The 15,750-nt window shown below is 37.7% G+C and overlaps 1 long non-coding RNA gene across 1 annotated transcript; it reads left to right on the forward strand.

Moving 5' to 3' along the window:
• The first annotated feature begins 4,203 nt into the window (after positions 1-4,203).
• Positions 4,204-13,348, forward strand: LOC129901299 (uncharacterized). The gene is made up of 3 exons (XR_008769806.1): positions 4,204-4,330; positions 9,986-10,053; positions 13,161-13,348. It is a non-coding gene; the product is annotated as an uncharacterized LOC129901299 (long non-coding RNA).
• Positions 13,349-15,750: the final 2,402 nt, after the last annotated feature.

The raw sequence follows: 15,750 nt of genomic DNA on the forward strand, positions 1-15,750 counted from the left end.
CATATGGAAGATTCTGAAAGCCATGCATGCCACAAAAATAAAGGGAGTTGAACTTTTCTCCTATTAGGTGAGAGATGTTGCCAATATTTGGTATAATAAATAGAAGTATAGTAGAGGTGAGGATGTTAAACCTACAGTTTGGGATGAGTTAAAGAATGCTTTCTTAGACCTCTTCTTTCGGCGAGAGATCAAGGAGGCAAAAGTTGAGGAGTATTTTAACTTGAAGCAGGAAGGGATGACAATCAAGACTTTGGCCTCAAATTTATCCAGCTGTCTAGGTATGTTCCCGAAATGGTTCCCGATGTGAGATCCAAAATGAGGAAATTTATTTCAGGTTTGAGTAGGTATGTAAAGAAGGAGTGCAGGGAAGCCTTGTTGATCTCTGATATGGACATCTCCTGACTCATGGTGTATGCCCAGCAAGATTAGGAGAATAAGAAGGAGGACAGAGAGCAAAAGTAAAGCAATAGAGCCAAATATGCAGGTAATAAGGGCAACCAACAAAAGGGTGGTAATGGCAACCGTTCTTTCTTTCATAAGAGGTCTTCTAGTCATACACCATCTACAACAAGTGCACCTACAACTAACAACAGGAATGACTAGAGGTCTCAAAGTAACCAGAATTTCAGAGTCTAGGGTCCTCAGTCCCAAGAAAGTATGGCTCAAAGTTTAGCACGTAAGTCGCCTTATGGTAAGTATGGAAGACTCCACTTGGGATAGTGTCGAGATAGCACTAATGGTTGTTATAAGTATTGCTAGATGGATCACTTTATGAGAGATTATCCGTCAAACATGCAGGGTAATGAGGGCAATAGAGCCAAATCTTCTTTGGTAGAATAGCCCAACAGAGGAAATCAAAGAGGTGCTACTTAGGGGACAAGCAGAGGCCCATACCATCTTTATGCTATGGCCAACCGGCATGACCAAGATTACTCGCCCAATATTATCACTGGTATGCTTTGAGTCTTTTCTCATAATGTTTACGTTTTACTTAATTCAAGTGCTACCCTGTCTTTTGCAACTCCGTATGTAGCCATTAAGTTTGGGATTCCTCCTGAATGACTCTTAGAACTATTCAATGTTTCTAATCCTATTGGTGAGGCCATTCTATCTAAGAGAGTCTATCGTGATTATATAGTCTCCGTCTACCATAGAGACTTACGCAGACTTAGTTGAGCTAGATATGGTTGACTTTGTTGTCATTCTTGGCATGGGATAGCTTTATTCTTCTTTTTCCTCAGTTGATTGTAGGACCCAAGTAGTCAAGTTGTAGTTTTCGAATGAGCCAATTATAGAGTGGAAGGGTAGTCCATCTTTGCCTAAGGGTCAAATTATTTCATACCTTAAGGCTAGAAAGCTAATTTCCAAAAGGTGTATTTACCATATTATCCGAATTATAGATGATAGTGTGAAAACTCCATCCCTCTAGTTAGTTCCAGACTTTAATGAGTTTTCAGAAGTATTTCCTGGGGATTTGCCTTAAGTCCTTCCAGATAAGAAGAAAGATTTTGGAATAGATGTTCTTCCCAATACGCAGGCTATTTCTATTCCACCATATAGAATGGCTCGCACCGAGTTTAAAAAGTTGAAAGAGCAGTTGAAGGTAAGAGAATTTGACATTCTGAAGACATCCTTCAGAACTAGGTATGGTCACTATGAGTTTCTAGTCTTGTCATTTGGTTTGACTAACGCTCCTGTGGCATTTATGGACCTCATTAATAGAGTGTTAAAGCAGTACCTAGGTATGTTTGTGACCATTTTTCTCAACAACATACTGATCTATTTGAGGAATGAGGAGAAACATGCAACAATCTCAAAATTGTTCTTCAAACTCTCTAGGAAAAGGAGTTATATGTTAAGTTTTAAAAGAATGAGTTCTGGCTTTCATCTATGGCATTCAAAGGCCACATTTTTCTTGGATATGGTATTTGAGTTGATTCACGAAAGATTGTAGCTATCAAGAACTGGCCAAGACCCACATCCCCGACTGACATAAGAAGTTTCTTGGGTTTGGCTGGCAATTATTGGAGATTTGTTGAAGGATTCTCATCTATATCATTGCCATTGACTAAGTTGACTCAAAAGAAGACTAAGTTTCAATGGTCTAATGCTTGTGAGAAGTGTTTTCAAGAGCTAAAAACAAGATTGACTATTGCTCTGGTTCTGTCCCTACCCGAGGGAAAATGGATTTCTGATTTATTGTAATGCATCTAGAGTTGGATTGGGTTGTGTTCTAATGCAGAAAGGCAAGGTTTTTGCATATTCTTCCAGATAACTTAAAGTTCACGAGAGGAATTATCTAACTCATGATCTAGAGTTGGCAGGGGTAGTATTTGCACTCAAGATTTGGCGACACTATCTTTATAGCGTACATGTAGATGTGTTCATAGATCACACAAGTTTGCAATATGTATTCAATCATAAAGATCTTAACCTGAGGCAAAGAAGATGACTTGAGTTGCTCAAGGACTATGACATAAGTATCTTCTACCATACAGGTAAAGTTATTGTTATTGTCGATGCTCTTAGTAGGTTGTCCATGGGGAGTACAGCTTATGTTAAGGAGGAGAAGAAGTAGTTAGCCAAGGAAGTGCATAGACTTGCCCGTTTGGGAGTTCATCTTTTGGACTTTGATGGGGGAGGTACTATTGCTCAAAATGGGGCTGAGTCTTCATTAGTTTTTGAGGTAAAATAAAATCTAGATAAAGATCCTATTCTCCTCCAATTAAAAGATTATGTTCATAGGCATAAAGTAATGGTTTCCGCCAAAGGGGGAGATGGAGTGTTGAGACATCAAGACAGGTTGTGTGTTACAAGTGTTGATGGTATTCAAGATAGAATAATTGTAGAGGCCCATAGCTCCAGGTATTCCATCCATAGAGGTTCTATAAAGATGTACCACAATTTGAGGGAGGCCTATTGGTGGAATGGTATGAAAACAAACATTGCAGAGTTTGTATCCAAGTGCCTAAATTGAAAACAATTCAAAGTTGAGCATCAAAGGCCTTGTGATGTAGCTCAGAATATAGAATTTTTAGAATGGAAGTGGGAGATGATCAACATGGATTTCATTACAGGCTTACCACGATATCGTTACTACATGATTCAATTTGGGTGGTTATGGATAAGATGACTAAATCAGCCCACTTCTTTCCCGTGAAAATTATAGATTCGACAGTGGATTATGCAAGGTTGTACATTTGAGAGATAGTCAGACTACATGGAGTTCCCTTATGCATCACCTCAGACAGAGGTACTCAATTCACTACACAATTTTTGAAGTCCTTCTAAAGAGGTTTGGGTTCATAGGTGAACCTTAGCACCGCTTTTCACCCCCAAATAGATAATCAGGTCGAGCATACTATTCAGACTCTTGAGGATATGTTGAGAGCTCGTGTTATCGATTTCAAGGGTAACTGGAATGACCTCTTACCACTTATTGAGTTTGCTTACAATAACAGCTTCCATTCGAGCATTCAAATGGCTCCATATGAGGCTCTTTATGGAAGGATATATAGATCACCAATTAGGTGGTTTGAGGTTGGTAAAGCTTAGTTGATAGGGTCAGATTTAGTCCACCAGGCTATGGAGAAAGTGAAGATCATCCAAGAAAGGTTAAAAACAACGAAAAGTCATCAGAAATCCTACATTGATATTTGGACTTGGAGCTTGAGGGAAATAATTGGGTGTACCTTAAGGTTTCGCCCATGAACGAAATTATGAGGTTTGGAAAGAAAGGGAAAATGAGTCTGTGTTACATTGGTCCTTACCAGATTATAAAGAGAGTGGAAAATATCGCCTATGAGTTAGATCTTCCTTCAGAGTTAGATGTCATTCATCCAGTGTTCCATACCTCCATTCTTAGGAGATCCTTTACTCATTGTTCCTACAGAAAGCATTGGAGTGAAAGATAGCTTTTCTAATTGGGAGGTTCCTATTCAAATTCTTGATCATCATGTTTGTAAATTGAGGACCAAACAGGTCACTTTAGTCAAAGTTTTATGGAGAAATCAATTCATTGAGGAGGCTACATAGGAAGCCGAAGAGGATATGAAATCCAAGTACCCACATCTATTTATTCCTCCAAGTGTCAATGTTGAAGGTAATATTCCTATTCCCATCTATGAGTTCATACCTTCTTGAGTTTGATGAAATTGTATGAGTTATTCTTGAGTTAAAGTTTTAAAGTTCTTGAGTTTTATGGATGCCTTGAGAAAATTCTAAGCGATCTCATCATTCGAGGATTAATGATCCCAAAGTGCTACATGGGAAGCGAAAACGGATATGATGAAACGTTGCCCTCATCTCTTTTATTCTACTCAAGCCTAAGGTAATAATTCATTCATGCTCAAGTATTTAAGACTTTTATGTTTCACCTTTCCTAAGTCTTCATATGCATGCATATTCATAAAGTTGAATTTTAATGTAATATTTTATGTTGAAGTTTAAAGATCTCATGTTTGATGTATTTTAAATGTCCTTGTATTCATATTGGGTTTCTAGTCCTCGTGCCATATACTTTTCTATGCTAATGGTTCTCATTCGAGGACAAATGTTCCCAAGGGGGGATTGTAAGACCTCGGAAATTTAGAAAGTCCTAAACCAAGGAACAAAGGAGGAAATCTCAGAAAGTTGCAGAAACTGGCACCAGGAGTTGATCACGGAAGCCATCAAAGGACGTGGTAAGCATCACATACCGTGGTGAGAAATCATGGTAGAGATTCAGAGACTCAGACTTGCAGAGGACGAACCACGATGGAGGACCACAGACCATGGTGAGAACCATAGACCGTGAAGCCCTTCGTGGTGATCCCTTCCCAAGACCCTCAGGAAATCTCCCAAGGCAAGGTCCACGGACGACCACCACGGATGGTGGAACTATCCACGAATCGTGTGTGTCCTCATGGTAGACACTCTGCAAGTCCACCTGCAGGACTTGCACCACGGCGACCTTTCACGGCCTGTCGTGGCCTTCATGAACCGTGAAAGTGATATATGGTGAAACTTCAGAGACTACCCTGTAGGCTTTTCCAAAATATTTTTTCAAGTCCCTTACCACGGAACCCCACCACGGGCGATAGTGAGCACCATGGATCGTGAAGGGTCCCGTGAATCCTGTTCCATTCAGATTTTTTGTGGGACATTTTAGTCTTTTCTTATGTTTTAAATCAAAGTGGAGTCATTTTGAGGGCTGAATTCTCTTATCTAAAGATCCTAAACCCTCTAAACCTCTCATTCTTCACACTTAGACTCAAGACACTCAAATCTTCTCTTCTCAAGCTCTCCCAAGAACTCCAAGGCAAGATTAGGATTTCATCTCAAGACCTTTCCAAGTCTCCATTCCTCCTCAAGTCTTTTTTTAGGGATTTTGTTTCCCCAAGGTATGCGGGTTTAGCCCAAATGTTTTCCTCAATTTGATATTTCAAATTCTAAATGATTAATTCTTATGGGCTTTTACATGATGACTCTAAATGCCTAGATTATGATATATTTGAAGTTTATTTACTTATATTGATGTATATTGACTCTCAATTTCATGAAAAGAATGATTTGTTAAAGTGTCTATATGAAGACAGGAAAGTGGTTTAAGGTGTATATGGTGAGTTGTTTTAAGATGTGAATTTTGATGCATTTCCATCACTCTCAGGCATGCAAAAATTCTTTAAATGCAATTTGTCACGACCTAACCCCGTAGGCCGCGACTGGGGTCCGATCTAGAACCCCCCCCCCCCGTATACATATCTATCAGTTGTGGTCACATTGAACTGTAAATAAACAATATCATGTAACAAAGCCCTATTGGGCGATAACATTTTCATAAACCTGTAGCCCTTTTCGTTTGTACCACAACACGATAGGGCACGCAAGCCGACAAGGCTGCCATAACATAATAACATATATCATGTAGACCCAGCTGAATTAAACTGATATACACAACCCACATATACATGTCTGCAGACCTCTAAACATATAAATGACAACATATGGCGGGACAGGGCCCCCGCCGTACCCCTGAATGGATAAAACAATTTCTATACATTCGTGGACAGTATCAAAAACTAGGCCCCGATATAATGGAGCCTCTTCCAGCTGAGCTGCATGGAATCCTAAGCTGACGGACTCTCAAAACCTGCATCTGTACCTGCGGGCATGAACGCAGCCCCCCGAGAAAGGGGGTCAGTACGATATATGTACTGAGTATGTAAAACATAATATAATACAACTGGAATCATATCTGATATAGAGAATCAGGGGATAAGATATCAATTCAGAAACCTGTACCTGTACTTTGTGAATTACAAAAACATGCATGTTCGAGTCATATCATATAGCCGACCCTTTCGGGGGTCCGGTGAATCATCTCTATAAAATCATCTCTGTAAAACCATCGTGGCCCCAGTGCCATCACCACCTTATTACAACACATCATCATATATCTATACACGTATCCTGGCCCTCTATTGAGGGACTCAGGGAATAATGCAGTGAACTGTGCACGAGAACATATCCTGGCCCGGGACTCAGGGAAAGAAGTGTTACAATATACACGAGTAGAGTAGTGAGTAACTATATGCAATTTAAATCATTATCAGAGACTCGACATAATAAGAAAGTTAAGCTTTTGTTTGAGGACCCGAGTAACGGTGTAGTCATCTCGAGTGTCCTCTAAATGCCATTATGGGTTGTCTCAATTATAATCTCGGGGCTCCTAGACATGTACTAAAGTAAAGCCAAATCGCTTATGGAACCAGAAACATTTGTTACCATATAGTCTGTAAGACTTGGAGCCTGTATATTTGTTATTTCTTTAGCCTATAACAGTTTCCAGGGAAATAGTTCGTCTACCGTAAGAGTTCAATATTCAGAAGTAAATAAGAGATGTTCGAGAATAGAGTTACCTTAGAGCTCATATCATATTCAACTTACAACTAAGACAAAGGCATGCCCAAAAGAAGAAAGAGAATAAGCTTTATGTAGTATGTACTTTCCTTCAGGGGATCTGCATACACATATTTCGTACCCGGCCTATCATGGGGCTCGGTCAATCATTATGGCATCATAATCTCATTTTTGTACCAAATACGTGTCAAGGAAAATGAGAGATAGCTTTTCACACACTACTGTTTAACACGTAGAAGCCTTACTAGGCAATACTCAATCCTTATAGAAATTCCAAAACTAAGCAGTGGATAGGGGTTATGAGGCGTACTTGGAGTTTTGGGAATGGAATTATCCCCACATTCCACACTTAATTCACTTAAGGCTAAAACTTGCCAAAAGAAAAGAAGGATAGCTGTACGAGTCTATACCAAAACATGCCAAGAGAAAGCTTTACATACCTTGTCTGAATTATTCCTTATCCTGCTTGCTTCGCCGTCCTTTGAACCTATTCAACATGAAAGTAATATAAATATCAACCCGTCTTAACTTTCCAGCATCTTAGGTTACACCTTAGTATCAATGGAATCTATTTCCTTAGTCATTTCCCCGACTAGTTTTGTTATTCGCTAAGGCGTCGACGAAAATTGGGCAGAACCTCCCCTGTAATGTGCCCTATCCAAATTTCCAATCAGGTCCCTAAGACCAACAGCCAACCAACAACAACAACCTGCAGCAATTCATACCAACAATATACAACATAAACTCCAAACGACTTATTCAAAAATACGATATCAAAATAGGGCGTCTAGCCTTTATTTTGTGACGCCTTTAATTATACATAACGAGGGGTCATGTGGCTTCTACCAGCAGCACCCTAACCCACATCAGGACATATTTAGGCCCTGCAACAACAAGCCACACCCCTGCAGCAGCAACTCACAAGAACGACACTTTATTTCGATGACAATTCACTTCTAGCGACTCCAATTTAGTTTATTTCGAACGTCGAGCATTTCTACGACATTCTTAAACTTCCAGCAGAATACAAGGTGTGTAATACACCATATAACAATACCATAAACTCCAATTTAAAAGGAAAGGCCTTACCTTACGTTAAACTTGTCAAACTCGCCAAAACTTTCCAAAATGTGAAATCTGGACAGCTTACTGTTTTACCTTGTCGCTTCGTTTCAAAGTGGTAATGGAGGGAAACAGGATTTACGTCCTTCATGAAAGTTATAGACATGTGTCTTAGGGTCGCAAAAAATTTCGAATCATCCCTATATCAATTTTGTAAAAAACGATATGACCAAAATACTTACAGCTGTCCGTGTAGAATTTCCAAAACCAAATCTGAGCAGTACCTCCTCTACGCTTCATCACCATTTTTCGAGCTGATACATGTAAAAATGGATTTTGGAGTCTGAATGAAAGTTATAGATACACAAAATACCTTTCCAAAACATATTAAATCACTCGAAAAGAATCTGTACACAAGAAGTTATACCAATATTACTAACCACTGTCCCTTCCAAAAACGGGTTGGTTAATTAGCGTTTTCTCTTATTTTCTCTTCCAAATTCCAATTGAAAAGCTGGAGTTTTACTTCCATGAAGATCTTAAAATACATATATATGTATCCACGTACTTAAGGTACACCGTATATAATTAATTCACGGAAGAAAATTGGAAAACTAACCTTTAAACTTCAAGAACCATGGCTGCCTCTCTATTTCTCTCCCTCACATTTTTTTTCTCTATGTTGGCTAATGTTTTGATGGATAACTGAAGTATATGATATATATCAACATATATATGTGGATTTAGGGTGTGACACGTGTCAACCCCAAGAGGTGACATGTGTCCAGCCCCTATTGGGCCACCGTATCATGCTGCCAACTATGGGCTGCCATGTGGCAGTGGGGTCCACCCCCCCCCCCAAGCAGGTGGGTCACCTACTTGACCCCAAGCAGGTGGGTCACCTTCTTGCTTGAGGTGCTGCCACGTGTCGCTTCTTCATTGGCTACCACGTGTCGTCTTTTTTTCCTTCCTCGTGGGCTCGTAATCTCGTCTTATTTTATGTACCTATGTAATCTGTGCTACGTAAGTTTGATATATGCTTAATTAGCTCAAGTGCATATGACTTTTAACTTAGTAGCTTACATAGGTAAATCGAGTCCTACGACTCATTACTTGGCCTCCAATTCCTTCCGGACTCTTATGATTTCATCTCCAACCTTCTCTAGTATGGGGTATCACATTCTCCCTTCTTTAGAGCCGTTTGATAGTGTCGTAACTTAAGTGGCTCACATGCTAGCTTCTAAGTAACTTAAGGGACATTCCGAGTTCAAAGATGTGGGGTGTAACACAATTGAAGGTTTTATGAAATAAACTCACCTAGTTTCCTTATGTTAAACTAAAGTTGAAATGAAAGCTTGACTCCAAATGAAAGTTTATGAAGCAAATGTTTTATGTTAAGGGAGTCATATGAGATGATTGAATGATGTTGAAAGGGCTTCTTAGCCAAAGAAAGGATTCGATGTGAAATGAAAACTCTCACACTTTGAATCAAATAAAATGTTTTAATGAGCTATTCCACCGAATGATGATTTGACATCTAAAGTTATATATATGCTATTATAATATCTAAATGTATTCCGTGTGATTGATCTAGCACTGAATGTAGCATGTAGCTGGAGACTCGATCTAAGAGGTCCTTAAGTAAAGTCTCATGTTGCATTAACTATGCGCCAACATAGGAGCCCTTGTAGGCTATTTAGGCTAGTGGATCTACGATTAGCCATTAAAGTTAAAGTTAAAGAAATGATTCTAGTTGACGGAGTTCTACCCGACAAGTAGTCTTCTCATGATAATGTAGGGGATATATTGGATTCCATGTAATAGCTCTTACATGTCGGTTAAGGTCATCTTCTCACAAAATGAATGTTTTAAGGTTCCATATGATGAGTTTTCATGCATGCACTCACTTATGCATATTGCTTATAAATTTCTCTCTTATGTTCTTCATTATATAGCATACTCACATACTTAGTACATTCAAAGTACTAACACATACTTTTGTTTGCATGATATCACTATGTAGGGATCGGTGTTGCTCCACACTATCCTTCCCGTGGCTAAGTTTGATCGTTGAAGGCTACTACTATTTTGGTGAGTTCCCATGTTTTGGGAACAACACTCTTATCTTTATAGCTAGTGTTATGTATAAAATTTTGAGTTACTTTTGGTACTTTGGCTTATATATTGAAGGTGAGGTAGGAACATGTCTTAGACCTCGCCAAATCTTTAAGGTAGAAGGTATGATTGGACAAAATGTATGATCTTCAATGACTTGCACTCTTATTTTATGTGGAATCCCTTATTCCCGTCATCCCTTACATTTTTGCTTGTTTGATTGTCATTATCGATGAAAAGCTTAATGAAATTATAAGAGGCTTGGATGAGGTGCCTTCGGGTACTTCATTCATTGAGTCACATCTAGGCCCTAGGATTGGGTCGTGATATATGGTAAGACACTTGGTTGGGGTCCTTCGAAATTCTAATTATCGTGTTACGGCTAGGTCGGGTCGTGATAGAAAGTTAAGTTAAATACAACTTTCTGCCCTCAAATCGATGGACAAGCCGAAAGAACGATCCAAACTTTGGAGGATATGTTGAGGGCATGCGTCATTGATTTTAAAGGAAGTTGGGATGTGCATTTTCCATTGATTGAGTTTGCCTACAATAATAGTTATCACTCTAGCATCCAAATGGTTTCTTTTGAAGGTTTGTATGGGAGAAGGTGTAGGTCCCTGGTGGGATGGTTTGCAGTGGGTGATATGGCATTGATTGGTCATGCTTTGATATTAGATGCAATGGAGAAAGTAATATCCATAAGAAAAAGATTGAAGACGGCTCAAGGTCGCCAAAGGTCATAATCAGACATAAGAAAAAGAGACCTTGAATTTGATGTGGATGATTGGATCTATTTTAAGGTTTCACCCATGAAGGGTGTAATGCATTTTGGTAAGAAAGGGAAATGGAGTCGTAGATATGTAGGACCTTATAAAATATTGAAGTGTATTGACAATGTGGCATATGAATTAGACTTGCTATTAGAGTTGGCTATGGTTCATCCAGTGTTCTATGTATCGATGTTGAGGAAGTTTTGGGGTAATCTAAATTCTATTGTTCCATTGGAAAGTGTGAATGTTGAAGAGCACTTGACTAATGAGGATATTCTGGTAGAGATTTTAGATTGGCAAGTGAAGAGGTTAAGAAAATAAATGTAGAGAAATCAACAAGTAGAGAGTGCTACATGGGAAGCGGAAGTGGACATGATGAAGCGATATCCGTACCTTTTTTCTTCCACTCAAGCCTAAGGTATTAGGTTGCTCTTTCCTATGTCTTTTATATGCATACATGTTCATGAAGTTGATTTTAAATGTTATATTTTATGCTAAGTTTGAAAAGCTCGCATTATGGCGTATCTTTGCATTCATGTTGGTTGTTAATCCTCTTTCTGTGTCCTTTCTATGCTAGTTGAATCTCATTAGAGGATGAATTTTCCCAAGGGAGAGATATTGTAAGACCCCGAAAGTTGAAAAGTCGAAACAAAGGCAAAGAAATTTAAGAAAATTTGACTGTCCCTGAGTCTAAGAGTTGGCCTACGACTCGTAGGTACTCTTACGAGTCGTATGAGTGATTCGTAGAAATGAAGGCTAAGGTTGGAATTTGAATAAATTTGGAACTGGGTTTACGAGTCAAGTCGACTACTCGTAGGATTGGTGATGATTTGTAAGGTGACTCGTAGAGTTGATCCATGATTTTTGACTCTTGCTACGACTCAACAGGATGAGTCGTAGAAGAGTTTACGATTCGTAAGAATGGGTCGTAGGGAAAAGTTCATAGGCTTACATTTTCAGGGAATTTCAGACCCTGCAGAACAGTTATTTCTACGACTCGTAAAGACGTCTACAACTCGTAAGGTGTGATTCGTAGGGTCTTCCGGCCAAGTTTTAATGAGGGATATTTTGGTATTTTTCTATATTTTATTAATGAATGTGGATGTTTTTGGGACTAGATTCTTAGCTAGTAACTATCCTAAATATTCCTAAACCTATTATTCTCTCATTAACTCCCAAAATCTCAAGTCTTCTCTCCCAAGATTTATCACCAAGCAATTTCTAGGGTTTCCTTCAAGATCAAGCCTCTTTTTTCAATCTCAAAGGTCAAATTCACCAAGGTATGTGGAATTTCATCCATGGTCCCTTTCACCCATATATTCTAAAGGTTCTTCTCAATTTATTCTTATGATTTTCATTTTAATAGCCCCAATTTCAATGACTTTTCATTGGGTCTTCTTATTCATGGAGTATTATATGATTATTGATTAAATTATGCATCTAACTAATATTATTTTCATGAATTATGTATGGGTTGGTATAAGAAATATGATCGTGCATGTTTTCAACCAAATTTCATGATTTCCAAAGTAGATTATTTATGTATTCAAATTTTTACTCTAATTTCAAGTATAAGGTATGATTGTGGATCTTAATTATGTTCAAGATATGCATTTCATGCAAGTTATGGAAAGAGGTGACTTACAATCCTTAATTGGTGACTTAGGACCCTAATGATGTATTATGCAAGTATGATTTGTGATGTTGAAGGCTTTTACTCACATTACAATTATGATATGAAAATGAGCTACTCTATGAGTTTTAAACCTATAAACAAGTCTATGATATATGTTAAATACGATTACTATGTTATGTATTTCGTAGGATTTGACTTAGCACCGAATGAGTGTTGAGGTGGGGGCTTAACCTACAGAGTCCTTATATAAAGTCTCTTGTCTCATAACTACGTGCCATCATAGGATTTATATTTATGGCCTACCTATTGGATCTCTATATAGAACATGTTCATGACCCGCCTAGCGGGATAGAGTCTACCTTGGCAAGTAAATTCCCTTTCTTCCATTGTATGGGGAGACATCGGGATTCCATGTTTATCTCACATGGTCTTATTGTGGTTATGGTTCTATCCCACATATGTATACCTTATTTATGTACTCTTCATGATCTCATCTATGTCTCTTAAATGCTTTGATCAAACTATGGTTTTCTCATGACTCTACTTATCCTCTTTTATATCATGCAAGTTATTTGATCATTGAATCTTATGTCTTATAATGCATGGCATGACTGCATACTTATTACATTCAAACGTACTAACACATACTTTATTTCCTACATTGTATCTTAATATAGGGTTCGAAGATCACATCCATTCTCCACGTGGCTAGTTGAGTTCCTATACGTCGAAGATTGGTGAATCCTCATCTATTCGAGGGCGAGTTATGAGTTTACTTCTTTCAAAAATACTTTTGTTGTTTTACATTGAGGGTGAGATAGGGACATGTCTTATCTCCAGCCTATATTGATTAGTAGAGGTTTGTTGGACACACTATGTAGAGTCTATGTTGTCGTATTTCTTACTTTTTATGATATGTATGTTGAGACTTCCTTAAGTTGTTTTCACTTACTTATACCTTATGCATACTTACGATACGCCAAGAGGCTTGGTTGTAGCCCCTCAAAGTTTCGATCGTCGTGTCACGTCTAGGGCCTAGTTTGGGTCGTGACATTACTAGGACATGCCACAACTACCTCAAAAGACTAATAGTAAATGATTGAGATAAATGATTCAAGAGTTTCTCTAAATGCAAGAAGGTCTCACCAAAAGCTGGAAGGAATCTGATCTCCAATGATGAGTCTGTTGAGGATCTCTATCACCTGTATATGCATCATAAAATAATGCAGCGCCGAATGTCGTCATTACATAAAATATATGATATATAAAATAGCTGAAAGAAAACTTATTCAAGAATACAAAATGAACTCAATTATGTAATAGCTCAACTCAATAAAGCTTGCAATATATGTAAAAGACAATACTTTGCAAAAGATAATAAGTAAACACAACCCAGTGAGAATAATATTTTTACTCTTTAGGGAGTTTCTCTAATCGACAACTATTACTATGATCATCGTGATGATACAATGAACTGTTGTCATTGCCACAGTCGTCCAATACCTTGCGAGGGTAAGGAAAACAACTCATCTCATGGATCCAATAAAATTCCGTATTATGGACTAAAGTGAGGAGTCACCCGAACCAACAGTATTGTCCTATCCTACACTGGCTACATAATTTATGGGGTTCGAGTTGTTCTATAATCTTATCCAAATCAGTGCTCAATACTATTCACAAAATATAATATTATGCTCATGAACTCAAGTGAGTGTAAGTACTCAAATATGATCTCATTAGTCTCATTGGACTTTACTCAATTTAACTCAACTCTTAACTTCTCTTTAAAAATAGTTTTACTCCTCAACTCAGTGAATGCATAAGATTTGGCTTTAACTTCTCAACTCAGTCTCAAGATAAATATTTAAATGCATTATTATTTAAACTTATTTAGACTCGATAATGATCATGCTCAAAATTAGTAAATGAAAGACTCTTCAAACTCAAATTCATGCTCAAACTCTTTCTTAATTTAGAACATGACATAGATCATTCTTTTATCTCAAAATAGTGCATAAAAGTAAGAAATGTGGATATTCTAATAGAGTTCATGTGAATATAAACATGAATGACAAACTCAAGAACTTGAACTCATGGAAATAATCTCAATATCAATGAATATATAGGAAACTCAGTAAAAGATTTACACAATCAACTCAAAAACTCAATAAAACGAGATCGAAACACAAAATAAAATTCATACTGTTTGAATGGAGATGTAGGGCAAGAGGAAAAATTTAGTCCAACGTTATGAATAACCTTACATACCTGAAAGATCAACGATCTAAGTTAAATTTGAAGGACTTGGTTGAGACTTATGAACCCTAGCTTTTCTCCTCGCCAATCCTTGCTATCAAAATATTCTAAATGTTAATGAGAGAAAAACATCGTTGGGTAATGATAAGGAACTTTTTTTAGTCCCAAAACGTCAGGATTTTGATTTGAAAAAGGCGAAAAAGATAATTTTACCCTCACTCTAGAGACTGTAGACCAAGGTCCAAAATTAGGCTTCACTGGTCTTGGGTCTACGAGCCTTTTTTACAGGTCGTAGATCCTTTGACGGCCCGCGGGGACTCTTCATAGAAACTCACAGAGGGAATTAGGCTTGGGGACTATAGACTATTCTACAGTTTGTAGAACTTGTTACGGTTCGTAGGACTGATCGTATGATCAAGGTGCACATTCCAGTAGCTACTAAAATGTGACATTTGGGCCTACGGGTTGTAACTCAAGCTCGTAGAAGTGGCCTTGACAACTCAAAATTTTGCTTAATGTTGGGGGTTCTACAAGCCCCTCCGATCGTAGAACTATCTAGAACCGTAGGGTGGCACTCATACAACCCACTGATGAAGGTTTCAATTCTTTTCTCAGGGATTTTTGGACTAATCTAAGTTAGATTATTTTCGGGGTGTTACATCTAGTCATAGCTATTTTTGAAATTTCAACTTAAAAAAAACGTACTTTTGGTCTTTTCAAAATATTTCTCAAGTAATAGAGTCTCGTATTTGATAACATATTATTAACTATAAAATAATAATAATAATAATATAATAGGGAGAAGAGACAATAATTCTTATTTTTCTTGAGTGATTAATTTACAACGAAGAAAATCCTTTATTGATAAGGAAAATTTAACTTGGTCCCAAAATTAGAATTCTTTTTTCCCAAAAAACCAACTAAAATAGACAGTCACTGTATTATAATAATTTTTTTTTTTGGTTAGAATATTATTATAATATTTATAACACCTGATTGAAAAAACAAAAA

This window comes from Solanum dulcamara, chromosome 8, assembly GCF_947179165.1.
Source record: "Solanum dulcamara chromosome 8, daSolDulc1.2, whole genome shotgun sequence".
Classification (NCBI taxonomy): Eukaryota; Viridiplantae; Streptophyta; class Magnoliopsida; order Solanales; family Solanaceae; genus Solanum; species Solanum dulcamara.